The 19,750-nt window shown below is 39.5% G+C and overlaps 1 pseudogene; it reads right to left on the bottom strand.

Moving 5' to 3' along the window:
* Positions 1–11,750: 11,750 nt before the first annotated feature.
* Positions 11,751–13,082, bottom strand: LOC116895706 (annotated as a pseudogene).
* Positions 13,083–19,750: the final 6,668 nt, after the last annotated feature.

Genomic DNA, 19,750 nt, shown 5'->3' with positions numbered 1-19,750 from the left:
GAAAAATATCATCCTGAGTGAGCTAACCCAATCACAGAAAAGACATACATGGTATGTACTCATTGATAATGGCTATTAGCCCAAATGCTTGAGTTACCTAGATGCCTAGAACAATGAAACTCAAGGCGATGATCAAAATGTGAGTGCAGATCGCTCATGAGAGAACACAGCCAGAATACAGCAAATACAGAGGCGTGTGCCAGCAGGAAACCACTGAACTGAGAGCAGGGACCCTGTTGAAGGAATCAGAGAAAGAACTGGAAGAGCTTGAAGGAGCTCTCGACCCCATATGTACAGCAATGCCAACCAACCAGAGCTTCCAGGGACTAAGCCACTACCCAAAGACTATACATGGACTGACCCTGGACTCTGACCTCGAGGGTTGCAATGAATATCCTAGTAAGAGCACCAGTGGAAGGAAGCCCTGGGTCCTGCTAAGACTGAACCCCTAGTGAACTAGACTGTTGGGGGAGGGCAGCAAGGGGAGGGTTGGGAGGAACACCCATAAGGAAGGGAGGGGGGGAGGGGATGTTGCCGGAAACCGGAAAGGAATAACATTCAAATGTATATAAGAAATACTCAAGTTAATAATAAAAAAAAAAAAAGAGATAAAGACATTAAAGATACTGAATAGAATTAAGGGAGTAATGGCCGCAAGGCAAGATCTCATCCAGCTAAGCTTCTATCTTGTGAAAAAGAATTAAAGAAAAGCTTAGGTTTAGGCTTGGTTTTTACATGCTTTTAATCCCAGCACTCAGGAGACAAGAAGCATTCAGGTCTTTGAGGTCAAGGTCAGTCTACACAGCAAGTTCCAAGACATCCAAACTTAGATAGTGAAGGAAATCATTAAAAACAGAATGTTGATGAAGATGTAATAAAAAAGGGGGGCCATGTTCCAGCCCCAGCAAGCAAGAAAACTTAGAAGATTCCACCTCATGGCTCTGGCTTTAGAGTCAAGAAGAGAAGGAAGGGGTTATGTAGTCTCCTTTTGAGACTAACAAAAGCCTCGGAGGTGTGGCATGTGGCAGGGGTGCCCCTGCATGGAGGCCCTGAGAGGAATTGTGGGAAGCAGTGAGAGGCTATTGTGTGACTTCATGTTGAAGCCTGTATTGCCTTGGAGATCCCAAGAAATGACAGAGCCGTTGAATACCTGCCACGGAAAATTGCTAACAGGGAAGAGAATCAGTCAGAGAAAGAACTGTGTTACAGTCAGTAAATTTGAAAGGAGTTAGGAATATGAAGAGCATTTTGACATCAGATGTAGAAACGCAGTTTAGAGTTTGTCCAGAGGATTTTCAGCCTTGCTTTAGTCCAGCATTTCGTCACCATGCCCCTTTCCTGTGTTTTGGGACAGTATGTCCTCTCCTGTTATATGCTGTGAGTGTGTGATCTGGTTTTGTTTTTTTCTGTTTTGATTTTAAATATGATTACAGTTAAGAGATTGCATGAATCTCAAAAGAGACCTTGAAGTTTGGACTTTTAAACATTGTTCAAACTGTCAGACTATAAGGACCTTTGAAGTTTGACCACATGAATTTTGCATTATGTTGTGGCTGCAAGTCTATGGGAGCTAGGGAGTGGAATGTGGTGGTTTGAATAGGTAACACTCCCCCTGCCGCCCGTAGATACACGTGATTGAATACATAGAAGACCGTAAGAGAGTGGCACTATTAGGAGGTGTGGTCCTGTTGGAGGAGTAAGTGTGGCTTTGTTGGAGGAAGTGAGTCTTTGTGGTATCAAGCTTTGAAGTTTCCTATACTCAAGATATGCCCAGTACGGCCTAGAGTCTCTCTGCTGAGTGTAAGTCAAGCTGCACAACTATCAGCTCCTCCAGCATCACCTCTGCCTGCCGGCTTCCATGCTTCCCAACATGATGATAATGGACTAAACCTCCCAAACAGTAAGCCAGCCCCCCAATTAAATATTTCCTTTATAAGAGTTACCATGGTAACGGTGTCCTTTCACAGCAATAAAACCCTAACTCACTACCTCAACCCAACAGACCTCGAAACCATGTCTAAAATAAACCTACATTGACCGTCTTCAGCTCTTGTTTGAAGGTTGTTCAAACAACCTTAGGGTTGTTTGTTTCTTAAGAGTAGACCCTGGCTGTGGACATGCCTTCTGAAGGCCAGACTGGGTGTCAGACTCTAGCAATCCTACTTAGGGTGTAATTGTGAAAGAAAACTTCTAGCACCTGGAAGAAAGATGCTGCTGAATAAAAAATACACTAAGATGAGTCACTGACATGGAGGTAAGCGAAAATGAAGAAATATCTAGAAGTCTGTTGGTAAGGCTTAATGAGCTTCAGAAAAATATCAGTGGAAGCTGAGGGTACGTAAGGGGGCATCAGACATCAGACATTATTCAAGGAAATAAAGGGACATGTGAAGGGAAATGAGAAAACAAGGTGCACTTGGGTGTTGAAGCACTAATCTTGATAACACTATAGGCTGTAGCAATGCAGAACAGAGAATCTGGACCTGATGGTAAGAAGCTCTAGCTGAGATGTTAGGCGAACTATTGAAGTGGTGTGTGTTTCTCAACTGCTTGTGATAAATGGCCAGAGGCAAGAGCCAAGCTAAAGAATGGGCTACTAAACACAAAGCGGCCAAGACTTGCTGAGTGTGAAAACAGAGACTTCTCACTCCCAGCCTTTTAAAATAAAATCTCTATTGATAAATATTTCATATAACATGCAATTTTTCCCATTTACATAATTCAGTGGGTTTTCGTATAGCATATCCATATCACTGTGAAACCATTACCAATTTTGTTGTTATTAGTGTTTAACATTTTTATTTTTTGAAAATTTCATCTTATGTAAATATTGTATTTGGTGTAATTCACCCCCTGCAACCTTTCCTCTCACCCCAACTCCTGCTCCCCTTCCCTGCTCCTTCTCACTTCTCCAGGCACTTTAAACAATTAGGTATTCAAAACTTAAAGAAGCACCCGAACAAAGATGATAGCCCATTCACTCTCAGGAAAATGATTCTAAAATGTAACGGGGTGCAGGGTGTTAAAAGCTTTAGAAGGATTTGAAGTGGCAGCTTCTCAAACTGTTGAGTCATTCCGAAAGCTCTTCAGGAATAAGAAGGGGTACTTCGAAGATCCTCTCAGTTAACAGATGTCCTGTGAGAATCCTAAAGATGAGTGCCCAATACTCTCATATTGAGCTTATGTTTGAAAAGGGCTTAAAATGAAGAAACAGAAGGGCGCATGTGTCTTAGGCTTATAGTATGACGCATTAAAACACAAATGCAAAGCCCCGTAAGAAAATTAGAGTTGTGTTTGGCTTAACTGTGAGGTATGTATGGTCTGGAAACTGTGTTATTAGGTGATTTCACCATGAGTTAATTTCACTCTATGCAAACAGCAGCATAAGATAAACCTAGATGGTGACGCTTACTGCATATCTAGGCTGGATGGTGTAATGGGCAGTTCAGCCTATTGCTTCTAAGGTATGGTGAACAGCACTTGATTCATAAGTCAAGCAGAGAGGAAATGATTTAATTGAGAGATGTAGGGCTGGAGCTTTAGCGTCGTGATATGGCACGTACTTACTGTGTGTGAGGTACTTAGTTCCATCCCCAGGACCTCAAAGCAAGCCAAATGTACTGTGAGGCTAGGGGTAGCATTGTACTTGTTTACAGAAAGCTTTTTTTTTATTGTAAGTAAAAGGAAAGTGTCCTTAAATCACATGAAAAAGTATTTTGCCATTATCAAAGATTTTAAACTCTGCAATCCCCATAAACTATACTGTTATACTACTGGCAGAACAGTAGGGCTATTGGCAATGTCATTGCCACAAACACAAGAGTAGCACATTGCTCTATAATGTTGCAATAACTATGACTTCCTAAGCAGTAGGATTATTTTAATTCTATCACAAGCTGTGGGATTACCAGCATAAATGCAGTCTAGTGCTAAACGAAATGTCAATGTTTAGAGCATGAATTCTGGCAAATCCACTGCCATCTTAGATTTAAAGCATCAGATAAGTACTTAATAAAAGATGGCTCAGAACTTCTACCATTGTACAGACAGGAAGTACAGTAAATGGGCTGATGACTGGAAAGGCTAGGTTTCATTGAGGAATGGAAAACCCTGAGTGCAGAGTAATAGCCTAAAACATGTCAGATGTGCATGAGTCTTCATCTAAGATAGAGAAATATTTGGCCATCAATAATGGCAGTATCCTTGATATTCTCCTCTGTGTGTTGTGCCACTATTGTATTCTGGAGACATAGGAGGAAGGCCCATCCTTTTTCCTATGTTTTATTAGTGTATATTAATTATACATAATGATGTGATTTATTATTATGCTTATATACAGTTCATAATGTATCTCTACCATGCCTCTCTCCATGTCATTCTCCCTCTCCCTTTTCAAACACTTGCTAATCCCTTCCTATTCCCAGAGAGGCCTCTTTAACTTCATATATTTGTGGGGGAGGAGGGAGAGGAGAAGGAGAGAGGAAGAGATTCAGTGAGTTTCAGGAATATGTGGATCAGCTTGTTTACAGAAACATGAGTATCTTATCAGTGACTTATTTTCCAAGTATGAAATATGACAAGTCCTGCTGTCTTTAATCTTTAGGTAAATTAAATTTGTAAATAATTTGATAAAGTACTGGACAGTGTCATAACCCCACACAAAATCAAAATGTTTTATTTTTTAAGATTTAGCACCTATTTTAAAAATTTCTTTTAATGAGATCATCCTTTGTGGATCAGTATGGCCTCCAACATCTGAAGGGATTACAGACAGGTACTACCACACCCAGCAGCAATGTATTTACTCTTTTAAGTTTATAGATCTTATGACAACAACCAATTTCCTTATCATCATATAGAATATATTTTTCTCTTTTTTTCTTCTCTTTAAACATCGAGTATACCAAAGCAAAAGAAAAAACATGGCACTGAAGGTCTTTTTGACAACCAACAGACAACAACCCTATGGGTGGCATGAAGCAAGGTAGCTTATGTATGAGTAAGAGCAGACTGTCTGCCATAGATCATTACACAAACACAGTGGAGCTGGAGTGATGCCAGCACTCCTCCGAGAGACTGGGCACAGGAGTCTCAGAGTTGTACACAGAGCAGAGAAAGGAAAGCAATCCTAGGCTGTGTGGTGGATGATGTCAGATGTTTCTCATCCTTGAATACTTAACTGTCTGTATGAAGACAATGAAAATGCACCGGAAGTATGATCTAGAGATACTTGAACAACAACTCTCTCCAACTTAGCTCATGGTGTCTTCTTTTCAACCTTGCTATATTCAGAGGCACCTAATTATATCACCATATGCTTTGAAAAGAACATTTTCCACTGCGTTTAAACAAGCATATGGTGGAATATCATTCAGTGTTATCTGTTGAATGAAGTTCAGAAGAATTGAAGCAGACTATAACACTTCCAATCTATACGGAGATTGAAGATTTTTATATGTATCAGCAGAATAGGTGGATTAATTATTGCTTTGACATATTTCTGCACGTTTGATTAATTAAAGAGTGTCTTGAGACAATGTCATTTTATATCAATATTTGAGTGTACATGGGTTAATTTAGTAATGGATTCCATTTTAATTGGATTTGAAATTGGGGTATATCTCTCTAAGGATCTTTACTAGTCAGGGTAGTCAAAAGTATTAATTAATACACTTCAGAACGCTAACTTATTTTCCGAATGTCTTGTGATTCTTCGGAGTTGGGAGATTCACAGTAGTCCTGCGCCCTGATACTAACTTATGCCATGCATTTTTGTGTAAATAAAAAAAAGAGTCAAATATAAAATTATGGAAAAAAGCTTTAAAATATAACGTGCCTTCTGTTGGTGATTTTTAAATTAGTTTGTGAAAATACGTATGAAGTATCCAGGGAATTTTAATTTTGTGATTTTTGGATGCATAGACCCGCATTCTTTACTCTTGTAGAGAAAAAAAACAGATTCTTATATATACAAGGAAATTACCCTTCCTTTGAGCTACGTCCCTAAACCTTGTTTTGGTTTTGGCTTTGGTTTTGGCTTTGGTTTTGGTTTTAGTTTTGGTTTGAGCCAGGATGTCAGTTCTGGCCAACCACTGTCTCGTTAGATGGTGCAGACTGGTCTCAAATTCAGTCTCACTACCTCAAGATCCTGAGTGACAAGAACATAGCTGAGTTCCTCCAGATCCACGCAGGTCAATTTTCAGAAAGATACTATTTAGACCTAGAAAATTACCAATTAAAACCACTTAAAAGATTATCTAAGGATCTCATTGAGAAGTATGTGTGTCAAAGTCATGTAAGAATTAATTGTGGCTTCTCTATTCAGAATCTGTGCAACTTTAGCCAAGGAAATGTGCCTTGTGGGTTTGGTGCCATATTGTGGGTATGATGTAACACGATACAAGTGCCATGGTCATTGCAGCCTATCTGTAATACCCAGTCTTTAAAACCTTCAAGAAGAAGGAGCTTATGTCTGTTTGCTGATTTTCTTGTATTTATTGAGCTACCATAAAATATCCAAAAACTCAAAGTGTAAGATAACTGCACATCCTTGGGTTCTTCAACATAAAGCATTATTTTTTTTTCAGCTTTGGAGGACATGACACTTTAAATGTTTTACTCTTTCACAATTTCACATGAATATATAGTCGGATCATATTTTCCCATCATTATTTCATCTTCTTCATCCCATCAACCCCCCTTTTCCCAGCAAGATTTTACTTCCTTTCTTGTCTTATGCATGTGTACATTTATGTGTGTGTGCATGTATGTACATGTGTGTACATGTGTGTGCATATGTATGCATGTGTGTGCATATCTGTGCATGTATATGCATGTGTGTGAGTGTATGTGCGTGTGAGTATATATATGTGTGTGTGTGTGTGTGTGTGTGTGTGTGTATGTGTGTATATCTATGTATGTGTGTGTTTGTGACTTCATGTAGCCTCTCCCATTAAAAATTATTTACATGTTTGTGTGTATTTCTGTGTAAGTTTAATATCCCCAAGAACTGGAATTAAAGACATTTGTGAGCCACTGAGTGGTTGCTTAGAATCAAACCTAGGTCACCAGAAGGCAGCAATTGCTCTTAACCCACAGCCACGAGCAGTCTGGCCCACTGAGTTTAATTAAGATTGCCTGCATAAAAATGAGTGAGAAATTATTTAATTGAGCAAGAGCAAACTACCAGAAGCTTATTCACTGAGGATCAGCACTCCCTTACCCAGTTAACTTGAGCACCCCCCATCCATAATGGAATGTTGGTGAACCCAGTGTACTGCGAAACCATTCACCGACGCTGTGAGTTCATGTGTGAACATGAAATTAATTTAAAAAAAAAAAGAAAAAAACTTTTGAAATGTCAGTCCTAACAATGAGCACAACCCAACCCCATTATTCTCCAATGCATATCATGTGGTTCCCAATGTAATCTCAGAGAGACCCCTTGAACTTACACATGTCCTCCAAGAATCTCTTCCTGGAAACTCCTATATAAGAGACTATTGGCCTACAGCCTCCCCATCATGGGTCTGGAGCCGTCAGAAGAAAGCACTCACTGAGTATCCAGTCTTCCTCTTTTGATTTCTTCCTGTCTGTAGGTGAAAGAAGATGCTGGAGCATTATGTAGAGTCATATAGAGCAAACCCTTAGGTGTGCTTGGTGTGACCTATAAAGCAGTACATGATTTGGATACCTTCTGCCTTTCTAGCTCCATCAACCCTTGCAAGTAAAGCAGCTACCCTTGTCATTGACACTCGAGTTTGAGTAGGCACCTTGACTCATAATTCAAGGCTGTGTCACCTGAGGTTCCTATAGAAGACACGTGCTTTGTGAAGCCAACAGTCTCTAAAGCCTTCCTGCACTGGACCCAGCATTATTCCACATGCTATACAATCCCATGATTCCTTCGACAACAAGTTTCACTTTCTTACTGTAAATTTCAGAGGTCCATCCCCAGTCTGGCTCAAGTTCCTCTGTGAAGAATTCTAAAGGGTGCGACACTTTCTTCATATCCCTACATTCAATCTTGCAATCACTGATAAGGTCATGTGAATGATTTGTCTTCCCAACTCAGTTTCATTATCTATGACTATGTATTTTGAACATTCTTATCTTATTAATTACATCATTTTACTTCAGTTACAAATAACAGGAGCTGGCTCTGGCTGATTTTAAAGGAATGGTTTTAACACCTATAAAGAACCAGCATACAAAACTGAGAACCCTGGTAGATGGGATGGTGGTGATGGAGGAATGACATCCACTGTTGAAATCCATAGACCTACACATCACAAAGCTCACAGTATCACTCTAACCTGGACAAGAATAAAGGAGTCCACTCGAAATTCAGAACCAAGTCCGTTTCATGGAAATAAACATCTTAATCCCAGATGCCAGACTTTACCACCTCCACCATCAAGACAGGAAATATAAAAAAGCCAATCTTGTCACTCAAGGCCATTGCTTAAAGTAGACCCTGGATGCTGGATGTCAATACTTCCATAGCAATCAGTTGCCTAGGGTCAGGGTTTCTTCCTATGACTTCTTAAGGCACCAGATATCAATTCAGAGTCTTAAGAAGATGCAAAAATTGGCTGAGCCCAAATCACACAATAGCTGAAAGGGAGGCTAGAAAAATGAGTGTTTGTTTTGGTTTCATAATAAGGACAAATTCTGTCCCTAAGCACATTGATAAGTTAGAGAATTGTGTTATGAATGAAGATGAGTTCAGGATCTAAAATTCAAAATATGAACTAAAATCTATTACAAAATTATTATGCCAATGGTAATTCTCTCAATAAATACTTGTCGAATTTATAGCATATTTATTTATAATCAATTTTTTCAGAAAATCAGTCCTCTTTTTTAAATCTCAGTGTTATTTAATGAAAACAAACACCATCCTGTCATGTACAGGGTGCAGCGGCACTCAGTATTCACCATAGTCAAGGAAAAGCACCAGGAAAATACTCAGGGTGTCGTCACGCCCACACTCCAGTCATAATTTAAAGGTATTTCTCCATGATAAAGCTACAAAGGTTACATACCAAGGCAAAACTATATGCTTTGCATGGTTGCATAAAAAAATAATTCAATTGATGCTAATCCCTGATGCAAGGCACTTCAAAGCACTTGAATGAAGTGCCCATGTAAACAGCAGTGCACTGCACCTTTCAAAACAGATGATTGTACACAGCCTGACCCAGACAGAAGGAAAAATAAAGTCCATCATTGCTACTGCTAAAGGCATGGTAAACATTCTACCAAGAAACGGCTTCTCTTATTATTCATAGAACAGGCTACATAACCTCTGTGAAATGCAAAACCCTCATGGACGTTTCATCCTGCAAAACCAGCGAGCTCCAGGGGTCCCATCAAGACAGAGTCCTCGAGAATAGTCAGGAGTGAACGCACCATGCATTTCTGAATACCCACGTTTAATATCCACCAGCACTGGTGGGCTCTCTGTAGCCCCATGGAAAATGCGTTAGCAACCACAAAGGCACAAATTCCAATCAACTTTTTCATGAGGCTCACTTAGTCCACAGTATTCAACAGTAGTGACAATAATTTTTAAACCATTCACTAATGGTTAGCTTTACCTAGCAAGAAAAGTTCTCAATCAGCACATCCCATGTACACAGCACCAGTTCAAACAGGACTGTCAAACACCTGCCACTCACATTGCTCACTGGAAAGTTCAGTTCCTATCACTTTCCATGTCAAGGAGAAAATTAGAACAGTGATGAACGCTGATGTGGACTCGTAAGACAGATGAGTGACAGGCTGTACAAGTCCCACTGTGTTCTCAGGAACCTTCCAGCTCAGCAGAAGTGTCTGCCTCAGAGAAGAGTAACACACGAGAGGCACAGGCCAGTGGCAGGGCTCACGCCCCACAGGCATGGCCATACTGTGCTTCTCTTACCAAGCATCTGCCACACATGCGACCGGGAGAGTAAGGGGCTTCTGAGTCCACCCCCAGCTTCCACTCCGCAGAGGGTTACTCAGCTTCAAACATGGGGACTGGCAGATCTGCATTTTTACCAATTTGGTTCTTACCAGCATGCCCTTCCTAGGCATTTAAAGGGATGAGGGCATATCTAGGTATGCACAAGGAAGAACAACTATAAATAATCAAACTATTGCTTTTTTAAAATTACAGATAAAGAAAACCAATTTCTTCATAAGTGAAATATAGTATATAAAAAGCTGGGATGAGGGGCTGGAGAGATGACTCAGCAGTTAAGAGTACTCACTGCTCTTCCAGAGGTCTTGAGTTCAATTCCCAGCAACCACATAGTGGCTCACAATCATCTGTAATGGGATCTGATACCCTCTTCTGGTGTGTCTAAAGATAGCTACAGTGTATTCATATATAATAAATAAATAACTTTTAAAAAAGCTGGAATGATGGATAACTCAAATACAAAACACCCTATTTTTTCTTTCCAAGCTACACAGATTCACACAGTTGACTCTACCATATAACTGTTCCTTATAGAATTATACCACTAGCATAAAAGTACTATTGGTACTAAAACTCTTCAGTTAGCAAACTGAGGTTCTATGTCCTGACAAGTGGGAATATACCCAAAAGATGCCCCAACATATAAAAAAGACATGTGCTCCACTATGTTCATAGCAGCTTTATTTATGATAGCCAGAAGCTGGAAAGAACCCAGATGCCCTTCAACAGAGAAATGGATACAGAAAATGTGGTACATCTACACAATGGAATATTACTCAGCTATCAAAAACAATGACTTTATGAAATTCATAGGCAAATGGATGGACCTGGAAAATATCATCCTGAGTGAGGTAAACCAATCACAGAAAAACACACATGGTATGCACTCATTGATAAGTGGATATTAGCCCAAATGCTCGAATTACCCTAGATGCACAGAACACATGAAACTCAAGAAGGATGATCAAAATGTGAATGCTTCACTCCTTCTTTAAAAGGGGAACAAGAATACCCTTGGGAGGGGATAGGGAGGCAAAGTTTAGAACAGAGGCTGAAGGAACACCCATTCAGAGCCTGCCCCACATGTGGCCCATACATATACAGCCACCCAATTAGACAAGATGGATGAAGCAAAGAAGTGCAGGCCGACAGGAACCCGATGTAGATCTCTCCTGAGAGACACAGCCAAATACAGCAAATACATAGGTGAATGCCAGCAGCAAACCACCGAACTGAGAATGGGACCCCCGTTGAAGGAATCAGAGAAAGAACTGGAAGAGCTGAAGGGGCTCGAGACCCCATATGAACAACAGTGCCAAGCAACCAGAGCTTCCAGGGACTAAGCCACTACCCAAAGACTGTACATGGACTGACCCTGGACTCTGACCTCATAGGTAGCAATGAATATTCTAGTAAGAGCACCAGTGGAAGGGGAAGCCCTTGGTCCTGCCAAGGCTGGACCCCCAGTGAAAGGGATTCTTGGGGGGAGGGCGGTAATGGGGGGAGGGTGGGGAGGGGAACACCCATAAGGAAGGGGAGGGGGGAGGGGGATGTTTGCCCGGAAACCGGGAAAGGGAACAACATTTGAAATGTAAATAAGAAATACTCAATTTAATAAAGATGAAAAAAAGGAAAAAAGAAAAAATGTTTAAAAAGAAAGAAAGAAAGAAAGAAAGAAAGAAAGAAAGAAAGAAAGAAAGAAAGAAAGAAAGAAAGAAAGAAAGAAAGAAAGAAAGAAAGAAAGACGAAACTGCAGCACCGAGCCAGAGCTGAGGCATCTTCACTAAGCATGGCTTCCGTCTTCCTGCTCTCTTGTCTCACAATTATTAAAAGAAGAGATCTGCTCTGCAAATGACTGCTCCATCCGCTGCCCATTTGGATCTGATTCTCCTCTCAGTTCCTCACTGTTAGCTGTTGGCCCATTTAAAGCAAAGCCGCAGGGTTCACCATTACACGGGTTTTCACCATAGGCGCCGCCATATGCTGCCTCATAGCCTGTATCATACCTTTCTTCCTTAACAGCTGTCCTCTTGGCATCCTCTTGCACAAGCTGTAGGTCAAATGTATATTGCACTTCCTGAATGTCTGGGTTCTGTTCAATGCCTTTCAGCTGATCTCTTAAGTCCTTCAGCTTAATGTAGTCATGAACTTTGTTTTGTCCTGAGCTCGAGGAAACGGAGTGCATCTGGCACTGGAAGGCAGCATGACATGACGTAGCAAAGAGTTTCTGCGTCTGAGATCTTGTGGAGTTGAAGCCCAAAGTTCTTAACCTTTACTCCAAAAACTTACTTTACTGAATATTTCATAAATACATTTTCCATTAAACACCGCTATTCGTGGCTGATATTTCTGCAGTTTCTGGACTAGGATGTGCTCTCCTTCCCGAAATTCTTCACTAGACAGATCCTTGCTGCCTGGCATGGTCCGTTCCACCATGTTGGTGAATCTAATGCCTTATTTCCCGGAAAAGGTGTGGTCATCCAAGTGATTCAGCTGCACCACACTCAGACCAGACAGGAACAGACCCTTACAGGAGGGCCCAGGGTAATGATTCCTTTTGTAAGCAGCCATTACTCCTGGGTTAATGCCAATAATCACAATATCCAGATTGAAGGTCAAAGTGTCAGGAAGAGTCTTAGTCAGAAGTCCAGCTTCAGAGACGCCGTTGAAACAGTCCGCTTTCCTTTTCACTTTAAATGCTTTTGTGATTTTCTCTTGCTTTTCTTTTGATTTTATGGACTTGCTGAATTTCCTTGATGCAACAGGATTGGATATTTATTTGGTTTTTTTGTTTTGTTTTGTTTTTGTTTGTTTTTTGGGGGTTTTTTGTTTGGTTGGTTTGGTTTTTTTGTTTTTGGTTTTTTGGGTTTTTTGGGGTTTTTTTGCTTGTTTGTTTGCTTTTGTTTTGTTTTGTTTTGTTTTTTGTTTTTGGCTCCACTGGGTCCTGGGGCTCTGCTGCCCTGGTTTTCCTTCTCCTCTTTGGAGCCTCTGGTACAGGTTCCTGGGCCGGAGCTTCTGTTGGAATCTGCTGTCCAGTCACGGCTGCCATGTTAGGAGCTTCTGCCATCATTTGCTGAGATGGAAATGAATGCAAAGCTTGACCTTGCTCCAGAGAATAGCTCATCCACACTGCCTCTTTCCTGTGCAAGCTGCTGCTTGCTTGCTTGTTTGCTTTTTTCTTCTTTCCCCAAGTTGAACTTTATTTATTTATTTATTATTGGATTTTTTAATTTACATTTCAAATGCTGTTCATAATCCCCCTATCCTATACCCCTTCCCTTCTTCTATAAGGGTGTTCTCCTCCCCATTCTTCCCCTCCCCCCCCACATTCCCCAACACTGGATGATAGCAGCTCTTGAAGAGGAAATGAATAATTTTTTTTAAAGAAATCAAGGAAACCACATAGAAACAGGTGAAGGAAATGGATAAAACTATTTAGGACCTAAAAATGGAAATAAAAAAAAAAAAACCTGTGGGAGTCCTAGAGATGGAAAACCTAGAGAAGAGAGCAGAGACTATAGATACAAGCATCACCAATAGAATACAAGAGATGGAAGAAAGACTCTCAGATTAGGAAGAAAGGTAGAAAATGGCTTCCGGTTTCCCTCTGTGCCCAGAGCTGACACTATGCCACAGCTCTCTGTACCCAGATTCTGCTAGGAGAGAGCTGGTCTCCCAGGTGTGCTGACACACTTGAGACCACCATTTCTGCTCAGAGGGACTGGCCGGGAGACTTCAGGACACAGGAACCAAAAAGCAATCTGAGACAGGATCCTTACAGTTTCCGTCTACACCCAGTGCTGACCTTGTGCCACAGCCCTCAGTACCCAAATCCTGCTGGGAGATAGCTGGTCTCCCAGGAATTCTGACACAAAGACTTACAGAGAGTCAAGTCACTGTCAGAGAAAGCAAAACAAGCTAACACCAGAGATGACCAGATGGTGAGAGGCAAGTGCATGAACCTAAGCAACAGAAACCAAGGACATTTGGCATCTTCAGAACCCAGTTTTCCCACCACAACAAGTCCTGGATACCCCAACACAACAGAAAAACAAGATTCTGATTTAAAATCACATATAATGATGATGTTAGATGACTTTAAGAAGGATATAAATGACTTCCTTAAATAAATACAGAACACAAATAAACAGGTAGAAGGCCTTAAAGAGGAAACACAAAAATCCCTTAAAGAATTACAGAAAAACACAAACAGGTGAAGGAGTTGAACAAAACCATCCAGGATCTAAAAATGACAATAGAAACAATAAAGAAATCACAACAAAAGACAACCCAAGAGAGAGAAAACCTAGGAAAGAGAGCAGGAGTCATAGACAAAAGCATCACCAACACAATACAACTGATGGAAGAAAGACTCTCGGGGGCAGAAGATACCATAAAAAACATTGACACAGCAGTCAAAGGAAATGCAAAATGCAAAACTCTCCTAACCTAAAACGTCCAGGAAATCCAGGACACAATGAGAACAGTAAAAGTAAGAATGGTATAAAAGAGAGTGAAGATTCCTAACTTAAAGGGCCAGTACATATCTGCAACAAAATTATAGAAGTGCATTTCCTTAACCTAAAGAAAGAGATGCACATACACATACAAGAAGCCTACAGAACTCCAAATAGATTGGACCAGAAGAGAAATTCCTACATCACATAATAGTCAAAACACCAAATGGACAAAACAAAGAAAGAATATTAAAAGCAGTAAGAGGAAAAGACAAAGTAACATATAAAGGCAGACCTGTCAGAATTACACCAGACTTCTCAATAAAGACTATGAAAGCTAGAAGATCCTGGGTAGATGTTATACAGACCCTAAAAGAACACTAATGCTAGCCAAGGCTACTATATCCAGCAAAACTCTCAATTATCATAGATGGAGAAACCAAGGTTTTCCATAACAAACCCAAATTTACACAAAATATTTGTACAAATCCAGCCCAACAAAGGATAATAGATGGAAAACTCCAACACAAGGAGGGAAACTACACCCTAGAAAAGGGAAGAAAGTACTGTTCTTTCAACTAACCTGAAGAAGAGAGCCACAAAAACATAGTTCCACCTCTAACAACAAAAATAATGGAAAAATCAATCACTGGTCCCTAATACCTTTCAACACCAATGGACTCAATTCCCTAATAAAAACATATAGACTAACAGATTGGATATGTAAACAGGACCCAGCATTTTGCTGCATACAGGAAACGTAACTCAGTGACAAAGGCAGGCACTTCCTCAGAGTAAAAGACTGGGAAATTTTTTTCCAAGCAAATGATCCCAAGAACCAAGCTGAAGAAGCCATGCTAATATTGAATAATATTGACTTTCAACAAAAAGTTATCAAAAAATAAGGCAGGGCATTTCATATTCCTAAAAAAAATTCACTAAGATGAACTCTCAATATCTATGCTCCAAATGCAAGGGCAACCACATTCATTTAAAAAAAATTACTAAAAGTAAAAGCACACATTGCACCTCACACAATAATAGTGGAGACTTCAACACCCCACTCTCAGCAATGGACAGATCACAGATCATGGAAACAGAAACTAAACAAAGACGGTGAAAATAACAAGTTATGAACTAAATAGATTTAACAGATATCTATCAAAAATTATATCCTAAAACTAAAGACTATACCTTCTTCTCATGGTACCTTCTCTAAAACTAACCATATAATCAGTCACAAAACAGGCCTCAACAGATAAAAGAAGATAGATATAATCCCAGGCATCCTATCAGATCACCATGGACTAAGGCTGGTCTTCAGTAACAAACATAAGACGGAAAGCACACAGACACATGGAAGCTGAACAATGCTCTGCTCAATGATAATTTGGTGAAGGAAGAAATAAAGAAATAAATTAAAGACTTTTTAGAATTTAATGAAAATGAAGGCACAACATACCCAAACTTAGGGGACACAATGAAAGCAGTGCTAAAAAAAAAAAAAAAACCAAAAAACTCATTCCTCTGAGTGCCTACAAAAATACATTCAAGACAAGTAGATGGCAGGAAATAATCAAACTGAGGGATAAAATTAACAAAGTAGAAACAAAAAGAATGATATAAAGAATCAACAAAACCAGAAGCTGGGTATTTGAGAAAATCAACAAGATAGATAAACCCTTAGTCAGAATAATCCGAGGGAACAGAGACAGTATCCAAATTAACAAAGTCAGGAATGAAAAATGAGACATAACAATAGAAAATAAGGAAATCCAAAAAAATCATCAGATCATACAAAAAAACCTATACTCAACAAAACTGGAAAATGTGGATGAAATGGACAATTTTCTAGACAGATATCAGGTACCAAAGTTAAATCAGGATCAGATTAAACCATGTGAACAGTTCCATAACTCCTAATGAAGTGGAAGCAGTCACTAAAAGTCTCCCAACCAAAAAAACCCCAGGACCAGATAGGTTTAGTGCTGATTTCTATCAGACCTTCATAGAAGACATAATACCAATACTATCCAAACTATTTCACAAAATAGAAACAGAAGGACCACTATCCAATTCATTCTATAAAGTCACAATTACAGTTATACCTAAACCACACAGAGACCCAACAATGAAAGAGAATTTCAGACCAGTTTCCCTTATGAATATCAATGCCAAAATACTCAATAAGTTTCTTGCAAACTGACTCCAAGAACACATCAAAATGATCATCCATCATGTTCAATTAGGCTTCATCCCAGGGATGGAGGAATGGGTCAATATACAGAAATCTGTCAACATAATCCACTATATAAACAAACTCAAAGTTAAAAACCACATGATCATCTCATCAGACACTAAGAAAGCATTTGACAAAATTCAACAGCCCTTCATGTTAGAAGCCTGGGAAAGATCAGGAATCCAAGGCCCATAACTAAACATTGTAAAAGCAATATACAGCAAACCAGTACCAACATCAAACTAAATGGAGAGAGACTTGAAGCAATCCCACTAAAATCAGGGACTAGACAAGGCTGCCCACTCTCTCCCTACTTCTTCAATATAGTTCTTAAAGTTCTAGCCAGAGCACTTAAACAACAAAAGGATGTCAAAGGCATACAAATTGGAAAAGAAGTCAAAATATCACTATTTGCAGATGATATGATAGTATACTTAAGTGACCCCCAAAATTCCTACAGCTGATAAACAACTTCAGTAAAGTGGCTGGATATAAAATTAACTCAAATATATCAGTAGCCTTCCTCTACTCAAAGGATAAACAGGTTGAGCATGAAAAAAGGGAAATTATACCCTTCACAATAGTCACAAATAATATAAAATACACTTGAAGCAAGCAAGTGAAAGATTTGTATGACAAGAACTTCAAGTCTCTGAAGAAAGAAATCGAAGAAGATATCAGAAAATGGAAAGATCTCCCATGCTCACAGATTAGCAGGATTAATATAGTAAAAATGGCCATCTTGCTGAAAGCAATCTACAGATTCAATGCAATCCCTATCAAAATCCCAAGTCAACTTTTGAAAGAGTTGGAAAGAACAATTTGCAAATACATTTGGAATAACCAAAAACCCAGGATAGTGAAAACTTTTCTCAACAATAAAAAGAACTTCTGGGGCAATCACATTAGCCCTAACCTCCAGCAGAAATAGAAGATCTGGTTGCTTGATGTTGACAAAGGAAGTAAACCCTATTCAATTTAATGGCTAGTACAAAAATGGTGCTAGTTCAACATTGTAGAAGAATGTAATTGACCCAATATTATCTCCTTGTACAAGGGATGCAATCCAAGTGGATCAAAACCTCCCCACATAAAACCTGATACATAGTTTAGTAGAGAGAAAGGGAGAGACCTGAACACACATAGGCACAGGAAATTTCTAGACAGGGCAACAATGAAAACATGCTCTAAGACCAGAATCAACAAATATGACCTAATTAAATTGCAAAGCTTTTGAGTAATAGACGACATCAATAGAACAAGAAACAGAAACAACGTTGTGAAAAGGTCTTAATCTACCACATTCAATGGGGGATAATATCTAATATATAAAAAAGTTCATGATTGAGGTCCAGAGAATCAAATAATCACAATTTTAAAATGGGATGCAAGAGCTAAACAAATAATTCTCTCAACTGAGGAATACCAATGGCTGAAGCACCTAAAAATGTTCAACATGCTTAGTTGTGAGGAGACGTGCAAAATCAAAATAAACGAGATTCCACATCACTTATGATCTGAATAGCTGAATCACAAACTCAGGTGACAGTAGATGCTGGCAAGATGTGGGCTTATGCAAGGGAATAATACAAAAATATAAAGGGACATACTCCACTAACACACCTATGGCAACTCATTTATAATAGCCAGAACATTAGAGAACTCAGATTTCCTTTCAACAAGAGGAATGGATCACAGAAAATGTTGCCAAGCGCAGTACTAGTGGAGCTATCCAAAGCAATGACTACATGAAATTCTTAGGCAAATGGATGGAACTAGAAAATTTCATCCTGAGTGAGGTGACCCAATCATGCGAAAAGAGCCGAAACCTCACTGATAAGCTGGCTGTGAATGAAATGTTTAGGACTACCTAAGAAAATTCACGGATCATATAGGCCTGCAAGAAGGAAGGCAAAATGTGGATGCTTCTGTTTTAATACTTAAACTACAACAAAGCTGGCAAGGAGAAATACTGAGACCAAAGAGTGGGTATATTTTGAAAGGCCTCGTCAGAGACTGCAGGATCCATGCAACCACCAAACACAGTCACTATCCATGATTTCCAAGAACATCCTGAAAGACAGATATGAATGTCTTCTGGGAAACCATGCAAAGCCCTACTGATACAGATGGGATGGTTTGGCCGTCATTAGATTGAACAAAGTGAACTCCGATGGAGAGTTAGAAAACGGACTGAAGAAGCTGCAGGGCTTTGCAACACCATAGAAAACCTTAATTTCAACCAATCAGACTCCTCGGCTCCCAGGAACCAAACAAGCGGAGCCATGGGGAGAGGGACCCATTGTCCCTCATATATAACAGAAGGATGGCATTGTAGCAGCATCAATGAGGCAGAATCCATGGTCCTGTGAAACTCGTTTTCCCAGTGTAGTGTAATGCCAGGGTGTTGAGGTTGGAGTGGGTGTTTGGGAGTGGGCACATCTTCATAGAAACAGGAGGAGGAAAGGATAACATTTGAATTCATAATATGATATCAAGAAAGAAAATTTAAAAAAAAAAGTAGTGATATTCATTTGATAAGTAGGAAGTTTTAAGAATCAACAGTTCAAGGACACATGAAAGACTCTATAAACCTGAAGAGTTTTATTCTCTCTGAAATGAGCATATGCAAAAGCACCTCTGACAGTCTATAAGGTACAACAAGGAAGTTGCTGGTATGATGATGCAAATATAATACACAATTTTAAAAATAGACACTTTTCCCTGTGCATAACTTGTTTTTATATGGCCTTTATTCTCGATATATTTCATATCTTTCAAAATTGACTATAGTAAAAACTTTGATAGTTTGGCTCCAGGGATCCGACATCTGGCCTCCAGAGGCACCTAAGTGAAATAGAACAAATATCAGACTGCCTTATAACACAGACACACACACACACACACACACACATATTTTAAGTTATTTATTCACTTTACATCTGTTCACAGCTCTCCCTCTTCTCCTCCTAGTCCAGCTCACAACCTTTACACACCAGAATTATTCAGTGGAATTTAGTATAAGTGTTTTAAGTATGACTTCAGATTTGTAGGTAATGGCTTCACTGATAGTATGAACAGCATAAA

Source organism: Rattus rattus, chromosome 3 (assembly GCF_011064425.1).
Source record: "Rattus rattus isolate New Zealand chromosome 3, Rrattus_CSIRO_v1, whole genome shotgun sequence".
Lineage (NCBI taxonomy): Eukaryota > Metazoa > Chordata > Mammalia > Rodentia > Muridae > Rattus > Rattus rattus.
This window is presented reverse-complemented; position numbering and strand designations above follow the sequence as displayed.